Source organism: Lathyrus oleraceus, chromosome 5, assembly GCF_024323335.1.
Source record: "Lathyrus oleraceus cultivar Zhongwan6 chromosome 5, CAAS_Psat_ZW6_1.0, whole genome shotgun sequence".
NCBI lineage: Eukaryota > Viridiplantae > Streptophyta > Magnoliopsida > Fabales > Fabaceae > Lathyrus > Lathyrus oleraceus.
This window is the reverse complement of record NC_066583.1, coordinates 197,647,253-197,672,464: the sequence shown is the minus strand read 5'-3', so window position 1 is coordinate 197,672,464 and position 25,212 is coordinate 197,647,253. Positions and strand designations below refer to the sequence as shown.

The following is a 25,212-nucleotide window of genomic DNA, read 5'->3' as shown; positions in this document are numbered from 1 at the left end:
TTGAGATCCATCCGCTCAGTGGAGACTCTTTTAGATTTCGAAATTTCACACAAGTATTTGTGGTTAGGAATTATTATCTCTAACTTGATAATAGTTGTTACACGATACTACACTCAGACTAGTTTCTCTTGAGAATATTATGGGTCGATGTGTCAGTCATCTTAACCTATACTATCTGATAGATGGAATTAAAACTCTGCGAAATTTTTAGAACATGATCTACAGGTTTTTATCCTTAGTTCACTCCTTTGAGATGTTTCTTACCCAGACTCCATGCTCGTAACTTACAACAAACCCTTGATTCTTGGTTGATCCAATCAAGTCTTGTCAATATCAATGGAACTTGGGTGTTGATAAGGTGTAAACCATAATCCACTAAAATGGATGATTGATCTTGACAATGACTTGATTCATCCCTTGACCTTTGTTTGCCTTGTGTTTGATCCCTTATTTGTGATTGTTGCATTCATGCATTCATGCGCATCATAACATTCATCACACGAAAATTTCAAGGAACTAAGGTGTCATTTGCAAATATTTTCAGACCATGGATTATGGACGAAGGAACACTAAGAAGTACAGTTTCAGATGTCCCAACTTGAAAGAGTTAAAGAAGCTAGCATCTTTTGTATTAGATCCCTTGGACTTCGAACAAAGTCATGGGAAGCTTTTGTCCATCTTATATGCTGATGTGATTGAAGGACTCTTGAGTGTACTAGTGTAGTTCTATGATCCTCTCTACCGTTGTTTCACTTTCCCAAATTTTCAACTTGTGCCTATGTTGGAGGAGTACTCTCATCTTTTGGGGATACCTATTTCTAGTAGAGTGCCTTTTAGTGGATTGGAGGAGATTCCCGGATCTAGTATTATTGCTGAAGCTCTTCACTTAAAGAAGTCTGAGATAGAGGCTCATTGGGTGAAGAAAAGAGGATTGGTTGGGTTTCCATCTGATTTCCTCATCAAGGAAGCTACTACTTTTGCTCAAGCCGGTAGTGTGGATGCTTTTGAATCTATTTTTGTGTTGCTCATTTATGGATTAGCTTTGTTCCCTAACATTGACGGTTTTGTTGATGTTAACGCCATTAGACTTTTCTTGATTGGGAATCATGTGCCTACTGTGTTGGGTGATATGTATTTCTCTTTGCATCTAAGGAATTCTAAAGGTGGTGGAATGATTGTCTGTTGCATTCCTCTTTTGTACAAGTGGTTTATTTCGCACTTGCCTCAGACACCTGCTTTTGTGGAGAACAAACAATGTCTAAGGTGGTCTCAGAGACTTATGTTTCTCACTAATGATGATATAGTTTGGTATGATATGTCTTTAAGCAGTTTGGAGATTATTGATAGTTGTGGTGAATTCTCTAATGTGCCTCTCATTGGTACACAAGGAGAATTTAACTACAACCCTGCTTTGGCTCGTCGTCAACTTGGGTTCCCCTTGAGAGACAAACCTAATAACACTTTGTTAGAAGGTCTTTTATATCAAGAGGGTAAAGATTCCCAACATTTGAAGCAGAAGATCGTGCATGCTTGGCATAATGTGCATAGGAAGGGAAGATCTGAGCTTGGTCTGTGCAATTGTGTAGCTTTGGAAGCTTACACTCTTTGGGTGAAGAAGAGAGCTTTGGAGTTGAAGATGCCTTATCCTTGTGAAATGCCTATGTATATGGTTGTGGTTGAGCCATTAACTCTCCCTAACCAAGATATAGAGGAGTTGGAAGACGCGCTCATCAAGATGAAGTAAGAGAAGGATATGTGGGAAGAGCGTTTCCGTGCTTTGAGCAAGAAGCATGAAGATTTATAGTTGGAGTCTAAGGACAAAGATGCACTTATTGAGCTACTTGAAGACCGAGTGACGAAGAGACAGAGAGAGCCAGAGGTTTCATCTTCTAGCGTGCTCAACCTTCCGTTGCTGGGAAGAAGATTGTTGACCAACTTGTCCTCAAGAAGACCCAGATGAAGGCTTCTTTTGAGACTGAGATCCGTCACATTCGAAGGAAGTACGCGCCTACAGCTAGAACTTCTGACATTGTTGTTAGGGATCCTTAGGATGACTAGTCTCCTTTTCTCTTATATTTTTCATTTGGTTTCTTAAATTGTACTCAGTGTAATCCTTCCAATTTATATAAATAAAAAGAGATTTTTGGTCATATCCAAATTGTTGCAATTGCTATTTAATTAATCTATATTTGTAAATGATATAGTAAGTTCCTTGAAGATAAAAACAATCAAGCATTGCATTTCATACATCATTTGCATAAGCAAGTTTTCGCCAGATGTCTGATTGGTGTTTCTTCTGTGCTTTAGCCAAGCTGACTCACCGGTACAATACCCGAGCCAATCATCTGAGAATCATGTAGCACATAGAGCAAGAGAACAGAGAGCTGAAGGACGAGATCGCCCGCCTGACTGCCATGATGGAGTCAGTTCTTGCCGCTCAGAATCAATCTTCTCCAACGCCTGTAACTCCTCATACGAGGACTGTTATTTCAGAAGTGGCTACCTCTACCGTGCCTGTTGTTGTCGCCCACTTCGCGCCAACTATGCCTACCGGATTCCCGTGGGGAATGCCGTCCAATTTGTGCCAGAAGGCTTTGCGCCTACCTTTGCTTCCATGCCAGCGTCTAGCCCGGTCATGTCCGTGCCACCTCCCGTTGTGCACACCCTGCCTCGCGTAGAGGATACCATTTATCACTCTGAGACGTATGAGGGTCCGGATGTCTATGAGAAGATGGATGAAATGAAGGACCAGTTTCTTGAGTTGCGCAAGGAATTGAAGATGCTGAGAGGTTAAGATTTATTTGGGAAGAGTGTTGTTGAATTGTGTTTAGTGCCCAACGTCAAGATCCCGGTGAAGATCAAAGTGCCTGACTTTGAAAAGTATAAGGGGAACTCTTGTCCGCTCAGTCATCTCGTGATGTATGGTCGTAAGATGTCTACTCATACCGATAATGATCAATTTCTTATTCACTACTTCCAAGATAGTCTGACTGGTGTTGCACTCTGGTGCTAGATGCGATTGGACAGTCCCAGCATTCACACTTTCAATGACTTGGGGGAGGATTTTGTCAAGCAATATAAGTATAATATGGACATGGCGCCAGATAGAGACCAGTTGGGGTCTATGTCTCAGAAGGATAAAGAGACATTCAAAGAGTATGTACAACGATGGAGGGAGTTTGCTGCCCAGATCACTCCTCCTTTGGAGGAAAAAGAGATTACAAAGATCTTCTTGAAAACTCTGAGTTCATTTTACTATGAACGAATGATTGCTAGTGCCCCCAGTGATTTTTCCAAAATGTTAAACATGGGGATGGGGCTTGATGAAGGAGTCAGAGAGAGAGGTTTGTCAAGAGATGAGGCGTCAACAAGCAAGAGGTATGGCAGTAATTTTGGTAAGAAGAAAGACAGTGAAGCGAATGCAATAAGCAGTGGGAGGCAGAGCAGGACTCAGATCAGAAGAAATCCAACATCCCGTCAACATCATCATCATCAAGTATCTTCCATTATCCCAGTATTTTCTAATCAACAAGCAACATTAGTTCAACAACACCAACGGCAACAACAACAACCGCAACAACGAACGAACACCTACAACAACAACAATACCAACAACAATCATCAGCAACAAAACTTTGAAAGGAAGAAGGTCTCTTTTGACCCGATTCCTATGTCTTACGCAGAGCTTTATCCGTCCTTGGTTCTCAAGAACCTGATCCAACCAAGAAACCCGCCACAGATCCCATAACCACTTCCTTGGTGGTATAAACCTGAGTTCCGTTGTGCTTTTCATCAGGGAGCACCCGGACATGATATTGAGAATTGTTATCCGCTTAAGTAAGAGGTTCAAAAATTTATGAAGAGTGGTATGGTGTCCTTTGAGGACCGTGCGCTGAATGTGAAAGCAAACCTGTTGCCCGCTCATGGGAACTCTTCTATGAATATGATGGATGGTTGTCCTGGAGAATTCAAAGTTTTTGATTTGTGTTTTATCAGGAGGTCCTTATTGCAGATGCATAAGGATGTTTGTTTGGTAAGTGAATGTGAGCACGACCATGATGGTTGTGGTGTTTGTAGTGTTAACCCAAGGGGTTGCGAAGTTGTGAAGAAGGACATCCAACGTCTGATAGATGAAGGCATGATTCAAATTGTTCAATCCCGTCATGTAGATGACGATGTTAATGTCATAGTGCTTGTCTTCAAGCAGCCTGAGAAGTTGGTGATTCAGTATGACTCCAGTAACAACAACAGTCAAAGATCAGTATCGCCATTGGTAATACGGTTAGTGGGCCCAGTCCCGTATTCATCTGATAAAGTTGTGTCGTATCAGTATAATGCTACAATGATGAAGGATGGTCAAGAGGTCCCGTTACCTACGACTAGTTCAATGGTGAGCATTGCTGATGTTACTAAGGTGACCCGCAGTGGTGGAATGTTTGGGTTGGTGTTCCTAAAGGATAAAGAAGCAGCAGTTGTGAGTAAGAAAGTGGAAGTGCCTGTTGAAAACCCAGTTGGCTGTTCAAAAGATAAGTCTGGTGAATCCAGCAACTTGAAACCCAATGATGATGATGAGGTACTTCGTTTGATTAAGAGAGGCGAGTTTAATATGGTGGAGCAGTTGCTCCAAACCCCCTCAAAGATCTTAGTGTTGTCTCTGCTCATGAATTCTGAAGCGCATAGAGAAGCACAGCAGAGAGTTATACAGCAAGCCTTTGTAGAACATGATGTTACAGTGGACCGATTCGATCATATTATGGCTAACATCACTTCTTGCAATAATCTTAGCTTATATGATGAAGAACTCCCTAGGGAAGGAATCATAATTTGGCTTTGCATATCTCGATGAATTGCAAAGAGGATGCTTTGTCAAATGTGCTTGTTGACACCGGTTCGTCACTGAATGTGCTTCTAAAGTCAACTTTGTCAAAGTTATCTTACCAAGGAGCGCCTACGAGGTATAGCGGTGTAATTGACAAATCCTTTGATGGTTTGCGTAAAACGGTTATTGGTGAAGTGGACCTTCTAGTTAAGATAGGTCAGAGTGATTTTCAAATTAGTTTTCAAGTAATGGATATCCACCCGGCCTACAGTTGCTTGTTGGGAAAGCCATGGATCCATGAGGCAGGAGCCGTTACTTCCACTTTGCACTAGAAGCTCAAATTTGTCAAGAGTGGCAAGCTAGTGATTGTTGGAGGAGAGAAAGTGATGTTGGTTATCCATTTGTCATCTTTCTCTCATATGGAAGCTGAGGATGAGGTTGGAACTCCGTTCCAGGCCTTATCTATTGCTGATGAGAAGAGGGTTAGGGCACCTATGTCCTCGTTGAAAGATGCTCAGAAGATTGTGGAAGAAGGCAATATTGATCAGTGGGGGCGCATGGTAGAAGTCTCCGACAACAAAGGCAGAACCGGCTTGGGGTTCTAGAAAGGATCATCAACTGCAAGGTATGAAGATATGCAACTTAGCTTCCGTAGCGGAGGGTTCATTCATGCCAATGAACAACACTTAGCTGTTGTGCTAGAGGATGACGAAGAGGAAGACTGCACCAATTTTGTGATGCATGGAATGGCTTGCAACAATTGGACTGTTGTCGATATTCCTGTTATTTTGCATCAATCTAAGTAATTGCTTTTATATTCTCCTATGCCTAAGGGAGAAGTGAACATTGCTTGGGCATTTTCAATTTGATCATTAATAAAATTAATTCTATTCATTCACATCTATGATGTTTATTTTTACTTTTTGCTTTATTATGAAAATGGTAATCCTAAAAAAACATAAATAAATAATATAATTATCCATCTGTATAATATTTAGTCACAAATTCACTTCTCTAAAATCAAAATATCAAATCATTATGTGGGTTGGTTCCTAACCCCATTGAATACAATGATCCTTCTCCTTCTCCAAATTTGGAATTTTGTATGTTTGAGGTCGAGGAGGAAAGTTATGTGGAAGTGAGTGATGAATTATCTCGTCTGAAGATGATGTGAAGGAAGTCAAGATTGGGTCTCAATTGTGTCCAGATGTCAAGAAGGGGTTGATTGATCTTCTTCGAGAGTATTCAGATGTGTTTGCTTGGTCCTATCAAGACATGCATGGGTTGGATTCTGAGACCGTTGAAGCCAGAATGCCCGCCAGTCAAGCAGAAGTTGAGAAGAACGCATCCTGATATGGCTGTGAAGATTAAAATGGAAGTGTAAAAGCATATTGATGCTGGTTTCCTTGTAACCGCTGAATATCCGTAATGGGTGGCCAATATTGTGCCAGTGCCGAAGAAAGATGGAAAAGTCCGCATGTGTGTTGACGATAAATATTTGAATAAAGCCAGTCTGAAAGATGATTTCCCTCAACCACACATTGATATGTTGGTAGACAATACTGCTAAATTCAAAGTCTTTTCGTTTATGGATGAATTTTTTGGATATAATCAGATCAAGATGGCACCAAAGATATGGAGAAGACCACATTTATTACACCTTGGGGAACATTCTGTTATAGAGTGATGCCACTCGGTTTAAAGAATGCTGGTGCAACATACCAGAGAGCAATGACTACTCTTTTTCATTATATGATGCATAAGGAGATTGAGGTTTATGTCAATGACATGATCGCTAAATCTATTGATGAAGAGGAACATGTTGAGCATTTGTTGAAGTTATTCCAGCGTTTGAGGAAGTATAAACTCCGCTTGAATCCCAATAAGTATGCTTTTGGTGTTTGTTCTGGTAACTTGTTGGGCTTTATTGTCAGCGAGAAGGGTATTGAAGTTGATCTTGCCAAGGTCAAAGCAATACAAGAGATGCCTGCGCCCAAAACTGAGAAGCAAGTCAAAGGTTTTCTCGCCGCTTGAATTATATTTCCAGATTCATTTCCCACATGACTGCCACATGTGTGCCTATATTCAAGCTTCTTCGGAAAGATCAATCTTATGATTGGACCGAAGACTGCTAGAAATCTTTTGATAGTATCAAGGAATATTTTCTTGAGCCTCCGATTTTGTCCCCACCTGTTGAAGGAAGACCGTTGATCATGTATTTGATTATGCTCGAAGATAGTATGGGTTGTATCCTTGGTCAGCAAGATGAGACTGGAAAGAAAGAATTTGCAATCTACTACCTCAGTAAGAAGTTCACCGATTCTGAGACTCGGTATTCAATGCTAGAGAAAACTTGTTGCGCATTGGCTTCACCTGCTAAGCGTTTGCGTCAGTATATGTTGAATCATACCACTTGGTTGATATCCAAAATGGATCCAATCAAGTATATATTTGAGAAGACTGCTTTAACTGGGAGGATTTCCCGTTGGCAGATGTTGTTATCAGAGTATGATATCGAATACCAATCTTAGAAAGCGATCAAAGGTAGTATCTCGGCTGACCATTTGGCTCACGAACTGATTGAAGATTACCAGTCAGTGCAGTATGACTTTCCTGATGAAGAGATTTTGTACTTGAAAATGAAAGATTATGATGAACCATTGCTTGAAGAAGGGCCAAAACCTGGTTCCCGTTGGGGCATGGTATTTGATGTAGTTGTTAATCAATATGGAAATGTCATTGGGGAAGTGATTATTACTCTTCAAGGCACGCATCTACCATTTATAGTTAGATTGACTTTCAAGTGTACAAACAACATAGCAGAATATGAAGCTTACATTATGGGGCTTAAAGAGGCCATGAATCTCATAATCAAGTATTTAGATGTCTTTGGAGATTCATCTTTGGTTGTAAATCAAATCAAAGGTGAGTGGGAGACGAATCAACCCGGTTTGGTACCATATGGAGATTATGCGAGGAGGATTTCAACTTTCTTTACAAAGGTTGAGTTTCATCATATCCCTCGAGATGAAAACCGGATGGCAGATGCTCTTGCAACGTTGGCATCAATGATTATAGTGAAGTATTAGAATGAAGTTCCCGATTTCTCTGTAATGGGTCTTGATAGGCCAGTTCATGTGTTTTTTGTTGAAGAGATTAAAGATGAGAAGTCGTGGTATTATGACATCAAATGTTTCCTCCAAAGTCAAATTTACCCACCTGGGGCATCTTTGAAAGATAAGAAGACTTTGAGGAGATCAGCCGGTAATTTCTACTTGAATGGTGATATACTGTAGAAGAGAAACTTCGACATGGTTTTGCTCAGATGCGTGGATAGACACAAAGCAAACTTGTTGATGACCGAAGTACATGAAGGTTCCTTTGGTACTCATTCCAATGGACATGCAATGGCGAAGAAGATATTGCGAGCTGGTTACTATTGGTTGACATAAATTAGAGACATAAAATTAGGGCGATTCAGGCAAAAATTAGAGACATAAAACAGAAAGAATTTCCCAATAAGTTGAGTACCCCACCCTGGGGCAACTTATGCAAAGTTAGGGATTATGGCAAGTAACTACATTCTACTGATCTTTAGTGTTTTGAAAACTGGTTTGAGCACAAGGGTTGACGTCAATTCATCACCCCGACAGCGGTTAGGAGCACAGCGGATATCAAAAGTTGGTAGAAGGATTAAGGATCATTTGTATTCAATGTAACCCTTTTCCATGAAAATTACCATTTTCAACTTTGTAAAATCTATGGAGTCTTGTCATTTATAGACTACCATTCTATCAAATAAAGTGGTGCTTTTATCCAATTGTTTCTACTCTTATTTATTTAAGCCAATAGTTTAAATTTTATTATGATCATTTTTGAAAATTTAAAATTTTTAAAGTTTTTTCTTAAAAAACATATAAAAAGCAAGAATTTTCCAAAGCAATTAATAGAAATATCAACAGCATTCTGATAGATAACAAGTCCTTGAGTGCGAAACATCAGAGGTACCCTAAGCAGTTAACCCTTCGGGTATCCCTAGACGTTTGTGTTGATTCAGTTCCTCGACAGAGTTTTTTGATTCCCCAGTAGAGCTTCGTTCCTTTTTCTTAGCTGAGTTGATTGATTCAGGTACCCCGCGACTTGTCTCCCTCGACAGAGTTTCTGCCTTTCTCAGTGGAGTTTGGTTTCCTTCAGCAGAAGGGTTGATTTCCCCAGCTGATCGCATTGATTTCCTCGCCAATCGCCAGTCGACTTGCTCCCCAGTCAGAGATTGGGTTCCGAAGATGATGTGAAGGAAGTCAAGATTGGGTCTCGACTGTGTCCAGATGTCAAGAAGGGGTTGATTGATCTTCTTTGAGAGTATTTAGATGTGTTTGCTTGGTCCCATTCGGTCAGATCTTTTCAACTCTAAACTTTTAATTTTTGTACATAGGATAGTCTTTTCATCTTCTCCCCATTTCTTTAATTTCAAAATCTCTCCCTCCCTTTTCAAAATATTCTTTGTTTGAACTTATTTTGTTCTAAAATTCGACCATTTTTCAAACTTCCTTTTCTTAATCAAACTTGTAAATAAACTTAACTATACTTGACTTAAACTTTCACAAAAAAAAAGCCTAAAAATAACTAACTCATTCAAACTTTTTTTAGGCCTTTGTGCCTTTCAAACTTAATTTTTGTTAAAAGCAATGCATCCACTTTGAAATTTGTATCCCGAACTACGAGGTTTTGATCCCTCATTTTTATGTTGGTACGTAGGCACAAGACCGAAGGTCTTGCAAAACACAAAAATATAATTAATGAATTCTTTTCTCATCCCCCCATTTTATTTGTTTGTAAGCATCACTTTATACCAAATAGACATGCACACAAAAAGGGCTCCCTAGGAGTACCTAGGACACTTTGGGTGCTAACACCTTCCCTTTGTGTAACCAACCCCCTTACCTATAATCTATGACATTTTATTAATTTTGATTTGAAAACTTCTTACTTTTGGGTTTTGTTTGTAATTTTTCCCTTTTCCCCTGGAAACAATAAAAGCGCGATGGAGACTCTTGTTATTTGATCTCTAGCTTATCCATATACACTTCCTAACAGAACCTATGTAAGACAACCCATATACTCGTTGGGTATGCATTTAACATAAGAACACAATAATTTGTTATGGCAAATTAGATAGAAATAAATGAACGATTAGATAGGAACAAATAAACGAAAGACAAATTTTTTGTTATGGTTTAAAATAGAAACAAATAAATGAAAGACAAGGATTCCCTCCCACACTTAAGAAAAGCATTATCCTCAATGCGACAAAATAAAGTGAGAAAATGGGAGAAACAGGAAGATCACTACTCTTCGCTACGACGTTGGCCTCTACGTGCTCTAACTCTTGCTCGTGCACGTTCACTTCTACCACGCTGGGTAGGGTCTTACCCCACATGCTAAGTGTATTCCTGGATGGCATCAAAGCGATGTGTCAAGGCACTCATCTCTTCGGAAAGATCCGCCATCCCTTGGTCATGCCAGTTTGCATAGTCATGCTGGTCTCTTTGTATTTGTTGGATCACTTGCATCATTTCCGTCTGGCGGATAGTGAATACAAATGGGCCACTAGGGAGTTCTAGAAGGTCAGCAAGGTCTCTACGGTTATAAGTGAAATCCATACCAAACAGCCTAAAGGAAATCAACCCTTTGTTGAGTCCGTAACCATGCTCGGGGTTTTAAACTAGGGAGCTAAGGAATTCTAGGGTAAGCTCACGGTATGTGACAAACATTTTCTGAATAGCAGCATTCTCCCAACCTAGCTGGTTAAATATAAACAAGATATTATCTCGAATACCTAGTGTAGCGGGGTATTCGTTACCATTAGAGATATTGACTAAATCCAAGGTAAACCATACAAGTCGAGTCGCCACCGCACTTCTATTTATCCAAAGGAATGGTTAGAAAGCGAACAAAAACCTAAAAGTTTTATCGAATCAAAAACTAGTAAAAATGTCAGAGATCTGGGTAAGGGGGTTGGTTATGCAATGGGAAGGTTTTAAGCACCCAAAACATCCTAGGTACTCCTAGGGAGCCCTTTTCATAAGTGTTGTTCTAGTCTAAAGGGTGTAGGTATATCTAAAGTACTATTTACTAAAAGGAAGGTTAAAAGAAAATGACTCGCAAGGATGTCGCATCCACTGCCTACGTATCTCATCTGAGTATGAGAATCAGAGTCTTCGTAGCTCGGCTACCTATGGGTTAAAGAGAAGTGTGCTCGGTAAGACGTCGCATCTTATGCCTATGTATCTCATCTGGAATGAGAATCAAAGCAAAACCTAGTTCGGCTAACTACGGGAACAAGGGTCTCGATTGCAACTAGGGCAAGGGAAAGGGATGGTCTCGAACACAAAGAGGGCAAGAGAAAAGAATCGCAGCAAGGGAGAAAGTAAGAAAGGATTAGTTGTTAGTCGTTAGTCAAACTCGGCAAGACATCGCGTCTCGTGCCTACGTATCTCATCTGAACATGAGAATCAAAGTTGTCGTAGTTCGGCTAACTAGGGGTTAAGGATTGCCATCTGAACATGGACTTACAAAAGAGGACACCAGTTGTGTCAAAGGAGGGTGGGCAGTGTGTTCAACGTCCTAGCAGTAGGTGTCGCAGCTCGCTGAATTGAGTCTTAGGCAGTTACCTCTTTGCAATAGAACGGACTGACATGCCACAAGATTGGAGACGCACTGAAGGTCTAAAAGTGGGGAAGCTCTGCTCTAGAGTTGTCATGCAATATGGACCTATGTGTTAGGATTTACAAAGGGGAACATCTACCTAATGTTAGCATGCAAAGAATAAGGGAATTCTACTTATGTTATCATACAAAGGGTTTTACCTAATGGGTGCTACCTAAACGGAACAAGAGTCGAGGATGGCGCGCGGAGAGGAGTTACAGATAAGGGTAGATGGTGATGCCGGAGGCAATCGACTTACAGGTAGATGGCGATTCCTGAGGCAATCGACTTACAAGAGGATGGATGAATGCGTGCTGGTTCTGTTAAGTTTTGAAAATGATTACTCGATGTTGGATCGAGCTTTTGATCTTATTTTGAAATGGTTATCGGATGTTCGTTTTAATTCTTGTATTAACAGGTGACTAAAGAAATAAAGAAATAAATATTATACACTTTATGGGAGAGGGGTACATTTGTTATGAATGGGGATTGTTCATGGCAAACAAACAATAAGAATATATGCCTCATACATCATACAAGTAGGCAACAATTATCAATCAGATCAGATAAATAAACAATATATAATCAAACCAAAGAATAAAATAATGGAGCATTTAAACAATGCATGGGAGTATGAACATGTTAAATAATCAAGCAATAGAAAGCATGAATGAGAGAAACAAGTATAAAAGATAACAGATGAATCAAACAGATGAAAATATGTACATGAAGGGTCCACTGAATAATTTAATCAGGAAATGAGGTAAGGACCAAATAAAATCAAGGTAAAAGGCCTCTAATACATGGCATATGAGATGAACGAGGGAGGATCAAAAGATCTCCTCAATTTCCCTAAGCAATCCTTAAGTCAAACATCGATCATAAAGAAGTCAACTGAAAATTCAAGTCAACTTAAAAAATAACAAAATAAGGTGGGGTCAGGACATCATCATCTCCCAAAAAGATTTTAAAAGTAATGAAAATTGGCACGTGAAATAATTAAAAGAAAACATAGGTCAAACCAAAAGTCAATTAATAAGACTAGGTTAGAAATAAATCAAGAATAAATAGTAAATTAATCAAGAAAATTATGAAAAATTAAAATAAATAAGGTGGGGTCAGTACATCATCATCCCCCAAAAAGATTTTAAAAATAACGAAAATTGGTACGTGAATTAATTAAAATAAAACAAAAGTCAAATTAAAAGTCAATTAATAAGACTAAGTTAGAAATAAATCAAGAATAAATAGTAAATTAATTTAAAAAATTATGAAAAATTAAACTAAATAAGGTGGGGTCAGGACATCATCATCCCCCAAAAAGATTTTAAAAATAACAAAAATTGGTACGTGAATTAGTTAAAATAAAACAGAAGTCAAATTAAAAGTCAACCAACCAAACTAGGTGAAAAATAAATCCAAAAAAAATTGAAAATGTGAAATAAAATTCCAAGAAAAATTCAGGTTGACCATGAGACAGTGGACAACCTTCACCCCAAAAATCAAATGCTAACAATAGTTTTAAGTTATAAAAATAAAATCAATAAAAAAAAATGTGTTAAAATAGACCATTTAGAATAAATAATTAAAATAAAATATTAATATTAAAAAAATACGAACATAAAAATTATATAAAATTAAATAAAACGTTAAGAAAAGTGAAAAATATTTTTGGGTAATTTTATGGACGAATAAAATATTTTAAATAAGAAAAAGAAATATGAAAATGGAAGGATTAATGGTGATGAACATGGTAAGCAAGCGTAGATATATCAAAACATGGCCATGGAAGAGATGATTACCTAATGGAAAATAGAAGTGGAATGGAATCTGATATGTGATGAAGCTTTGCCTCCTTGCCACAAAATTCTAATGCTCCTTTAGGGTTAGGGTTTCAACTTCTTAAATAGGGTGGATTAGGTGTTCTCATGGGCTTTTTAATAAGTGATTTATCCATAAGAATAAAAGAGTGAAGTGAGGTGTAAAATGTTGTTATTTTGGGCCAAACTTAAGTGAATAGATGTCCAATGCATGGCCAAAAGAGGTAAAAAACGTGACTGGTTTGTGCAGCATGCTTAGAAAACCTGATTGGGCCAGCCAGGCCCAAAATCTGCCTAGAAAAACAAGTCATGGTGCCCACTTTAAATGAATGTATCTCTCAAACCATGGATCCAAATGAGATGATTCCAATAGGATTTGAAATAGGACATGGTAAGGTACAATTGTTGTGAAGAAAGTATTTTCAAATAATGCCTTGAAGTGCAAGAAAACTGGCCAAGAAGTCTTGACAAATTTTGAAGATTTTGGACTTAGAAATGTTTCTAAGTGTCCTAAAAATATGTCTCACTTTGACTAAGCATAACTTTCTCAATTCTAATCCAAATGGAGAAAACTTTATATCTCTAGAAAGCTTGGAACAAGAGGAACAACTTTCATGTTGGATAAAGTTTCAAATAGAGCTTTTATCTTGATGAAAAATAGGCTTAAAGTGAGTGTAACGATCATGAAAACTTGCCCTAAATGGAAAGTCAACCATTTCCAAATTAAGTAACTTTTCCAATTCCTGATTAAATGATGAATCCATGATCCAACCTTGATCAAATTTCACATGTAGGATACCCTAGGCATGGATTTTGAGATTCCACTCTCAAAATGTCAGGAGTTAACTTATCTGGCCCCATAGTTGACTTTTCCCAAACTGTCTGATTCCTGATTCCATTGATCAATTGAAGCACTTCTAGCTCAAATAAAGAGTTGATTTTTTGTATGTAGACTCTTGTGGACATATGGAGGGCCATGGAAAAGAGTTTCACCCAAAGAATCAGAAATAAACTGATTTTATACCAAACCCTAGTTTTAGGGCAAAATTGATCGGGAACTGATTGCACTGCTTGGCAATGGAGCTTTCTGAGATAATTGTGGATCTTCCTAGGCCAAGATGCCTCTCTAATCATGACATGGATGAGCTCCTCTACTTCCAACCAAACATTGCCTGTTGCAGGTAGCCATGAAACCCTAATTTCTGATTAAATCCAGATGAACACTCTGATAGCTTTGAATCCTTCACTGATGAACTGAGGACCATAATAAGATGCTTGGACCCCCCTGAGATCCTTGAGACTTGTATACTTAGAAAATGAAGTCCAATTCTCAATCTTGCTTTGTGTGGGCTCCTTCTGTTAACGAGTGATCGATCAAAACCTGATCTCCATGTCACTAATGCAGTATGCAGTGAGTATGACCTAATATGGTGCTAATGAAGTGTAAAACATAATCCCATGCTTCCAGGAAAAATGAAGGGTAAATTTTGGGGTATTACAGTTGCCCCTATTCAATCAACTGGAAACCCGAAAGGAAGATAGCAATGACGTTCGCACTTTCGAGGTATCAAGTGATTGAATACGATAAAAGCCCGAAAATTTACACTAAAGTGAAAAAATGAAGTAACAATGCCTGTCAGAATCAGTCAAGAGGTGGTCTTGAAAAAGAATTTGTCTGGTACGGTGAGAGTCGGTCTGAACACCGAAACAAGGAATGTTAGCCTGAATACCAAATAAAATGGTAACACAGAAATAACCATGGCCTGAATGCCGCTCATCAATCTCAATACTTGAAATGACTTAGATCTGAACATCGGAAGATATTAGATTATCAAACATCGATTTGAACACCGGGAAACTGGCCTGAGTGCCATTTTGGTCTGAATACCGGAAAACTGGCTTGAATGCCACAAGTTGCATCGACCGGAATGTCGGAAACTTCTTTGATCTGAAAACCGGGAAACTGGCCTGAATGCCACTTCGGTCTGAATACCGGAAACTTGGCCTGAATGCCACAAGTTGCATCGACCTGAATGTCGGAAACTTCATCGATCTGAACATCGGAAAACTGGCCTGAATGCCACTTCGGTCTGAATACTGGAAACTTGGCCTGAATGCCACAAGTTGCGTCGACCTGAATGTTGGAAACTTCTTCGATCTGAACATCGGAAAACTGGCCTAAATGCCACTTCGGTTTGAATATTGGAAACTTTCATGCCTGTCAGCATCGGCAGAAATAGGGAAAATGATAATTGAGGCGGCGCGTGGGCCAACGACCCCTGCTGGGAATAATAAAGATAAGTCATGAACAATCTTCAGTCTGAGTACTGGAAACAACTTTTGGCTTATCACTTGGGATACCGAGAATTCCTTATGCTTTACATGCGTATGTTTGAATTTTTCAATGGCGTAATTCTCCATGAAAATGGAAATGCTACGCAATTTGGGAGGATGCAATGCAATATGATTCTACATTTAAGGATGTGAAATGCTTGATTAGAGAGAACGCCAAGCTGAGGTAAGGAATTCTGCTGGGGAAATGATCACCATCTTCTGGACCCTAGCAAGGCTGTTGGAGATGCACATCACAAAGAACTCTGTGGGGAAATGACCCGCCACATGATGTTCTGGCAAATAACAAAATACTGAGGCTCTGGCTGGGGATAGAATGGCACCGAAAACTTGCTGCTGAGGAAAGCGACAGTGGTTTTGGAAACCATAATCTGCGGGAGAGACGAATCAGCAGGGGAAGAAAACACCGATACGGTACCGAGATTCTGCTTCAAGGAAAGAGAGCATGGGTCTAGCGTCGAGATCATCGATCTGGCATCGAACTCTGAGGAGCAGCCGCTTCTACTGGGAAGATACAGTCTGGCACTGTCAACTCCGCTGGGGATATACAGTCTGACACTGTCAACTCCGCTGGTGAATGTATAATCTGAAACAAATGCTTGGGGAAGTACAGTAGTGAGAGCCTGTTGGGGATTTAAGAATCCAACGCTCGGACTAGCTCTGCAAGGTTAAGATACCAAATTCCAACTGTTGAGGAAAAACATCCGCGATCATTTGATGGGGACCTTAAGGAAATGCCCCGAGTGTACCTGTTCTGAATAGACTATCCAAAGCACTTAAACTTTATAGCAATTTTCAATGTTTATTAAGCACGTACATGTAAAGCTCTTATGTTTCATGATGCAATGTTTATCAAAAATTCGGACGTCATTTTCGCAAACAAAACAGTAAAATGAAATTGAACACAGAGATGTACTGAATAACATGATTTTATTGATTGAGTGGCCTCTGAATAGGTATTTACATCAGGAAGCAATCCCTGGAAAGAGGTAATTGCACAACAGGTAAAAACAGAAATTAATCTAATGGCAATGTGAAATGGATTTCTATCGGGTTCAAATTCTGTTATGATTCGCTCGTCTTCAAGATCCTCTAGATTATCAGCTTTCCGAAAAAGGTGATTGGAATGTTTCCTATCCTTCATAAGTTTCCGGTTATCGACACGAGATGATATTCAGAACTACTCAGAACGCAACCATTCGCTTAATCCCTAACTTTTTCCTGGATCGCCCTTTCGGGTTTTCAATCCACCGGGATACCCATTTTTGCCTAAGTTGCCCTTTCAGGTTTTCAACTTACTGGGTGTACAATCTTTTCATTTTTTTTAATCCCTAACTTTTTCCCAAACCTTTTTCATTTTCTTGGTTCACCGGGATGCCCATTTTTTTGCCTGGACTATTCTTTTTATCGTCAAGCGGGTCTATTTTATGCAAAGTATTTTTTAACTGCGTCTGAGTTCACAGGGGAAGTGAAGTTTTCACCATCCATAGTTGCAAGCATTAAGGCTCCACAATCAAAAACCTTGGTGACAATATACAGTCCATCATAGTTAGGAGTCCACTTGCCCCTATGATCTGTCTGAGGAGGAAGGATCCTTTTCAACACCAAATCTCTGACTTGGAAGCATCGAGGACGCACTTTCTGATCAAAGGCTCTCTTCATCCGACTTTGATACAACTGCCTATGACAAATGGATGACATTCGCTTCTCTTCGATAAGACTTAACTCATTGAACCTTGTCCGAACCCATTCAGCTTCGTCTAACTTGACATCCAACATGACTCTTAGAGAAGGAATCTCCACTTCAACAGGTAGGACTGCTTCTATACCATACACAAGGGAATAAGGGGTTGCCCCGGTCGATGTATGTACTGAAGTACGGTACCCATGTAAGGCGAAGGGTAGCATCTCATGCCAATCTCTGTACGTAACGACCATCTTCTGCACAATCTTCTTTATGTTCTTATTTGCTGCCTCAACGGCACCGTTCATCTTAGGACGATAAGGGGAAGAGTTGTGATGTTGAACGTTGAAGTTCTTGCACAACTCTTTCATCATTTTGTTATTGAGATTAGAACCATTATCAGTAATGATTCTTTCGGGAATCCCATAACAACAATTGATTTCTTTCTTGATGAATCGGGCAACCACATGTCTGGTGACCTTCGCAAATGACGCTGCTTCGACCCACTTGGTGTAATAGTTGATGGCAACAAGGATGAAGCGATGCCCATTGGAAGCAGTCGGCTTAATCTTTCCAATCATATCAATGCCCCACATAGCAAACGGCCATGGCGAAGACATCACATTCAGAGGATTTGGCGGCACATGCACCTTATCAACATAAATCTGACATTTATGACACTTCCGAGCATATTTGAAACAATCAGATTCCATGGTCATCTAGTAATAACCCGCTCTCAACAATTTCTTAGCCATTGCATGTCCGCTGGCATGAGTATCGAAGGAGCCTTCATGAACTTTCTGCATTAACATGTCCGCTTCGTGTCTATCCACGCATCTGAGCAAAACCATGTCGAAGTTCCTCTTATACAACACATCGTCTTTGTTCAAGAAGAAACTGCCTGCCAATCATCTCAAAGTCTTTCTATCATTGTTGGATTCCCCTGCAGGGTACTCTTGATTATTCATAAAGCACTTGATATCGTGGTACCAGGGCTTGTCATCAACTACCAGTTTAGCAGCAAACACATACGCGGCCCTATCATGGCGCATAACATCGATCCTGGGAGCATAGTTCCACCGAATCACCTTAATCATGGAGGACAGAGTAGCAAGAGCATCTGCTGTCTGGTTCTCATCACGAGGTATATGATACAACCTTACTGTTGTGAAGAAAGTCAACATTCTTCTCGTGTAGTCTTTGTAGGGGACCAGATTAGGCTGGAGAGTATTCCAATCACCATTCACTTGATTGATCTCTAGAGCTGAATCTCCGAAGATGTCCAGAGTCTTGATTCTCAAATCAATGGCTTGCTCGATACCCAAGATACAGGCTTCATACTCAGCTTCATTATTGGTGCACTCAAAAGTTAGACGAGCGGTGAAAGGCATGTGGGCACCTTTCGGAGTGGTAATGACAACACCAATTCCACTTCCTTTGGCATTGACGGCCCCATCAAACATTAAAGTCCACTTTTCATCTAGATCGGGTCCCTCCTCAACAACTGGCTCTTCATAGTCTTTCATCTTGAGGAACATGATTTCTTCATCTGGAAAATCAAACTTCATCGACTCATAATCATCAATCGGCTGCTGAGCAAGATAGTCTGACAGAATACTCCCTTTGATGGCTTTCTGGGATGTCGTACTCTGTCAGTACCATTTGCCAACGAGCAACCCTTCCGGTGAGAGCTGGCTTCTCAAATATATACTTGACTGGATCCATTTTGGAGATCAGTAAGGTTGTGTGAGTCAACATGTATTGTCTCAATCGCTTAGCAGCCCATGCAAGTGCACAACATGTCTTTTCAAGCATTGAGTATCTCGACTCGCAATCTGTGAATTTTTTACTCAGGTAGTAGATGGCATGCTCTTTCCTACCTGTCTCGTCGTGTTGACCGAGAACATAACCCATGGAATTATCGAGTACTGTCAAATACATAATCAGCGGTCTCCCTGGACTGGAGGCATAAGGATAGAAGGATTCTGGAAATACTCTTTTATTTTTTCGAAAGCCCATTGGCAATCATCATTCCACCTGATAGCCTGGTCTTTTCTCAACAATTTGAATATTGGCTCACACGTGGCTGTTAGGTGAGAGATGAACCTTGCAATGTAGTTCAACCTTCCTAAGAAACCACGGACTTGTTTTTCTGTTCTTGACTCAGGCGTTTCTTGTATCTCTTTCACTTTGGCCGGATCCACCTCAATCCCTTTTTCACTAACAATAAAACCCAACAGTTATCCAGATTTCACCCCGAAAGTGCACTTGTTCGGATTAAGCCTCAGCTTGAATTTCCTCAAACGCTCAAACAGTTTCTGCAAATTCACCAGATGTTCTTCTTCCGTCTGAGATTTGGCAATCATATCATCAACATAAACCTCGATTTCATGATGAATCATATCATGGAAAAGAGTTACCATAGCTTGTTGATATGTTGCCCCAACATTTTTCAGACCAAACGACATCACCTTGTAGCAGAAGGTGCCCCATGGGGTTATGAAAGATGTCTTCTCCATGTCTTCTGGTGCCATCTTAATTTGATTATAGCCAGAAAAGCCATCCATGAAGGAGAATACCGAGAACTGAGCCGTGTTATCCACCAAAACATCGATGTGAGGTAATGGGAAATCATCTTTAGGACTAGCTCTGTTCAGATCCCGGTAGTCAACACACATCCGTACCTTTCCATCCTTTTTAGGTAATGGAACAATATTTGCAACCCATGGCGGATAATTTGTAACCGCTAGAAACCCTGCATCCAACTGTTTTTGCACTTCTTCCTTTATCTTGACAGCCATCTCTGGTCTTGTTCTTCTGAGCTTCTGCTTGACCGGAGGACAATCCTCTTTGAGAGGCAAACGGTGTACCACAATGTCTGTGTCAAGCCCTGGCATGTCCTGATAAGACCAAGCGAAGATGTTAACATACTCTTGCAGCAATTCAATCAGTCCCTTCTTCACATTATCTTCCAAAGCAGCCCCTATCTTGATTTCTCTCTTGGCGTCCTCGGTGCCGAGATTAATCACTTCAACAGACTCTTGATGCGATTGAATGACCCTTTCCTCCTGTTTTAATAACCTGGCAAGTTCTTCAGGGAGTTCACAGTCTTCATCACCCTCTTCTTCAGCTTGAAAGATTGGATTTTAAAAGTCGAAGCGAGCCATAGCAGAACTGTTATCAATAGGATCCGATGACGTGCATCTGCATGAGTGATGGTATGTGCTTATGAGTGTGAACAAGAAGTGGAAACTAAAAAAAACATTGCCAAATGTATATATTTTTTTATATATTTTTGATTTTTGAAAACTGCAAAAATAGAAAGACAGTGAAAAAAATATTTGAATGCAAAAAGACGTCCTTTATTTATGATAAAAAATGCAGGTATCCACTTAGATGAGCCCTACAATGAGTAATCACACCCTGGGCGGAACGTAAGACTTGGATATGCATGAATAAACAAAGAAAATTATTATTTAAAAAGAGTGACTTGGATAATCTCTTCAGAAGACCAGTTGCGGAGAACTTCACTCGGGACCCTTGGACACACCCAGTTGTCAATGTCGCAATCACTATCCCCATCTTCTTTGTTGACAGCAGAGACCTAGCCGTACTGAATGATGCCAGCAATGAAGAAAGTAATCGGCCCCTGACGAGTCTGAGGTGTTGAAGTTGTAGAAGTCAATGCCGCATTATGGACATCTTTCTATAGAGTAGGCCAAAAGAGGCCAAATTTTAAGATCTTAGCACAAGTTTTTGAAGCACTTGTGTGCCCACCATAGGGAGCGGAAAGGCAATATGAGATTATAACATTTATTTCATCTTCAGGAACAGATCGATGGAAAATACCGTCGGTGCCTCTTTTGAAAAGCAGAGGTTCATCCCAGTAGTACTGTTTTAGATCGTGAAAGAATTTATTCTTTTGTTGGTATGATAGGTCCGGTGGAAGTGCTCCAACAGTTAGGTAGTTGACAAAATCAGCATACCATGGCAGAGTTATATTCGTATGAATTTCTTCCATGGATTCTTCTATTTCGGTATCATTTAAGGTTAGCTCAGACATGTCGCTTTCCATTTGGGCTATAAGTCGTTCATAAGGGAAATCATCATTGATTGGAATTTGTTCATGCTTATTCCCTTCGGTTCGTGATAAGTGGTCTGCTACTACGTTCTCAATACCCTTCTTATCTTTTATTTCTAAGTCAAATTCTTGTAAGAGTAGGGTCCATCTTAAGAGTCTCGGTTTGGCATTCTTCTTACTTAGCAACTATCTAATAGCAGTGTGATCAGTATAAATGATGATTTTCGCTCCCACTAAGTAAGAACGGAATTTGTCTAAAGCGAACACAACGGCTAGAAGTTCCTTTTCAGTGGTGGCGTAGTTCATTTGGACAGGATCTAAGGTTCCACTTGCGTAGTAGGTCACATGAAGTTTTTTATCCTTCCTTTGTCCTAGCACTGCGCCTACGCCATAGTCACTCACATCACACATGATTTCGATTGGTAATCTCCAGTCAGGTGGTTTCATGATAGGTGCGGTGATTAAAGATGTTTTTAATTGTTCAAACGATGTTAAACATTTCTCATCAAAGATAAAGTCAGTGCCTTTCATTAATAAACTAGTCAGTGGTTTGGTAATTTTCGAGAAATCTTTGATAAAGCGTCGGTAGAAACCGGCATGTCCTAAGAAGCTTCGTATTTCTCGTACGATTTTCAAAGGTTGAAGATTCTCTATAATTTTGATCTTAGCTTTGTCTACTTCAATCCCTTTATCAGATACTACGTGTCCTAACATGATTCCTTGTTGGACCATGAAATGGCATTTCTCCCAGTTCAAGACGAGATTCACCTTTACACATCTTTCAAGTACCATTTCAAGGTTTGATAGACATCCTTCAAAGCTCTGCCCACAAACAGAAAAATCGTCCATAAAGACTTCCATAATGTCGTCTATAAAGTCAGCGAAGATTGACATCATGCATCTTTGGAATGTTGCGGGAGCGTTGCATAGTCCAAATGGCATTCGTCGATAAGCAAATGTACCAAAAGGGCATGTGAAGGTTTTTTTTTTCTTGGTCGTCAGGATGGATAGGAATTTGAAAGAATCCTGAATAACCGTCTAGATAGCAGAAGTGAGAATGCTTAGCCAATTGTTCAAGGATTTGATCAATGAAAGGTAGAGGAAAATGATCCTTTCAAGTGGCTTTGTTTAGCTTCCTATAATCGATGCACATTCTACTTTCGGTCACAACTCTTTGTGCTATAGATTCTCCCTTCTTGTTCTTAACAACTGTAACACCCCCTTTCTTGGGTACTACATGAACGGGGCTAACCCATTGACTATCGGAGATCGGGTATATGATTCATGCATCTAATAACTTCTTTACTTCATCCTTGACTACAGTACTTAAGATTAGGTCGATCCTTCTCTGGTGTTCTCTAGAGGTTTTACAATCTTCCTCTACCTTAATGCGATGCATACAGATAGAAGGACTTATTCCTTTTAGGTCGGCGATGGTGTAGCCTAACGCAGTTGGATATTTTCTTAAGACATCTAGTAACTTTTCAGTTTCAATTTGTCCTAAGTCTACGTTGACTATTACTGGTCTTTTAAGTTCAGTGTCTAGGAATTCGTATCTTAGTTTCTTTGGTAGTGCTTTTAATTCTAAGTTTGGTTTCTTCGGGCATGGCATGTGATTGGGTGTAAGTGCTAAGCATTCGCTTAGACTGTCACTTTGGTATGGTTCACGCCAATTATCATCTTAAAGATTGGAGGGATTTGGATTTTCATTATATCAGAATATGTGGTTTCTTACATCTCCATATCTCTTACGCACTCGTCTATGACATCAAGTAGATAACAGGTATCGTCTATAGCTGGCGCTTGAAAGAACTGTGTCAAGATGAATTCAACTTTTTCTTCTCCAACTTCGAATGTTAGCTTACCTCTTTTCACATCTATTATGGCTCTAGCGGTAGCTAAGAATGGCCTTCCTAATATAATAGGTGTAGTGGCATCTTCTTTGATGTCCATGATTATAAAGTCTGTAGGAATGTAGAATTGTCCTACACGTACTGGGACATTCTCTAGCATACCAACAAAATATTTGATTGAGTGGTCAGCTAGTTGAACAAACATCTTCGTTGGTCTTAGTTCTCCCATGTTGAGCCTTTTACAGATGGATAAGGGCATTACACTAATGATGGCTCCTAAGTCGTATAGAGCTTTGTCTATGACGAACTATCCAACGACACAGGGTATGGAGAAACTACCTGGGTCTTTTAGTTTGGGAGGCATGTTGTTTTGGATTATTGCGCTACACTCAGCAGTAAGTGTAACTGTTTCGTTATCCTCGATCTTCTTCTTATTGGATAGGATCTCTTTAAGAAACTTGGCATATGAGGGCATTTGTGTGATAGCTTCTGTAAAGGGAATTCTAATATTCAGTTGCTTCAGAAGTTCAACAAATTTCTTAAATTGCTCTGCGGTTTTAGAATTTGCGAGTCTTTGAAGATACGGAATGAGTGTTTTATAAGGTGGTGGAGGCACATAAGGTTTTTCTTTCTCTTCGGCCTCTTGGGTATTATCTTCCTTCACCTTTGGTTCACTTACCTTCTCAGCTATTGTTTTGTCAGGTTTTTTGTACATGGCAGGATTTTGGAGTCTTGGATCTACGGGTCCGTCTAGTTCTTTTCCACTTCTCAATATAACGGAATTTACATGTCCTTTTGGATTAGGTTGTGGCTGTCCAAGAAATGTGCCAGCGGGAGCAGCAGTAGATGCTTGTTGCTGAGCCACTTGTGAAATCTGTGTTTCAAGCATTTTGTTGTGGGTGGCTAAGGCGTCTACTTTGCTCGCTAATTGTTTAAGTTGCTCACTAGTATGTATATTTTGGTTCAAGAAGTCTTTGTTTGTTTGAGCTTGGGTAGCTATGAAGCTTTCCATCATTAGTTCAAGGTTGGACTTCCTAGGAATGTTAGGAGAATTAGTAGCTGGATTTTGATATCCAGGTGGAACAATGGGTGCTTGGCCAGGTGCATACAAGGCGTTGTTGTTCTTGTACGAAACGTTAGGATGGTTTTTCCAACCTGGGTTGTAGGTATTCGAATAAGGGTTTCCTTGTGCATAATTTACTTGATCAGTGGGGACTCCTGCTAATATCTGACATTCTGGTGCAGTGTGTCCAGGAATTCCATATAACTCGTAGTTTGAAGTCACGACAACCATGGTGGCTGCAGGTGGTATGGTCAAGTTGTCTAACTTTTGAACAAGGGCATCTACCTTTGCGTGGATGTGGTCAAGGCTACTGATTTCGTACATTCCATTTTTGGTTTGGGAGTTTTCTACTGGAGTTCTTTCACCTCCCCATTGGCAATGGTTTTGGGACATGTTTCCAATGAGTTGATAGGCTTCTTGTATGGCTTGTCCATAAGTGCACCGCCCGCGGCAACATCTACTTTCAGTCTTGTGTTATACAGAAGCCCATTGTAAAATGTGTGAATGATCACCCAGTCTTCAAGACCGTGATGTGGACATATCCTCATCATGTCTTTGTATCTCTCCCATGCGTCATAGAGAGATTCTGCATCTTTTTGTCGAAATTCGTTGATTTGAGCTCTCAGCATAGCTGTTTTGCTTGGCGGAAAATATCAGGCTAATAAAACATTCTTCAGTTCTTCCTATGTAGTGACTGAGTTGGACGGCAAGGATTGCAACCAAGCCCAAGCTTTGTCTCGTAGTGAGAAAGGAAAAAGGTGTAGTCTTATTGCATCTTGAGATACACCATTTTCCTTCACAGTGTCTGCGTACTGCACAAACATGGTTAAATGTT

The 25,212-nt window shown here is 39.9% G+C and overlaps 1 non-coding gene across 1 annotated transcript; it reads left to right on the top strand.

Moving 5' to 3' along the window:
• The first annotated feature begins 24,899 nt into the window (after nucleotides 1-24,899).
• Nucleotides 24,900-25,006, top strand: LOC127090240 (small nucleolar RNA R71). Its single transcript, XR_007791766.1, has one exon. It is a non-coding gene; the product is annotated as a small nucleolar RNA R71 (small nucleolar RNA).
• The last annotated feature ends 206 nt before the right edge of the window (nucleotides 25,007-25,212 follow it).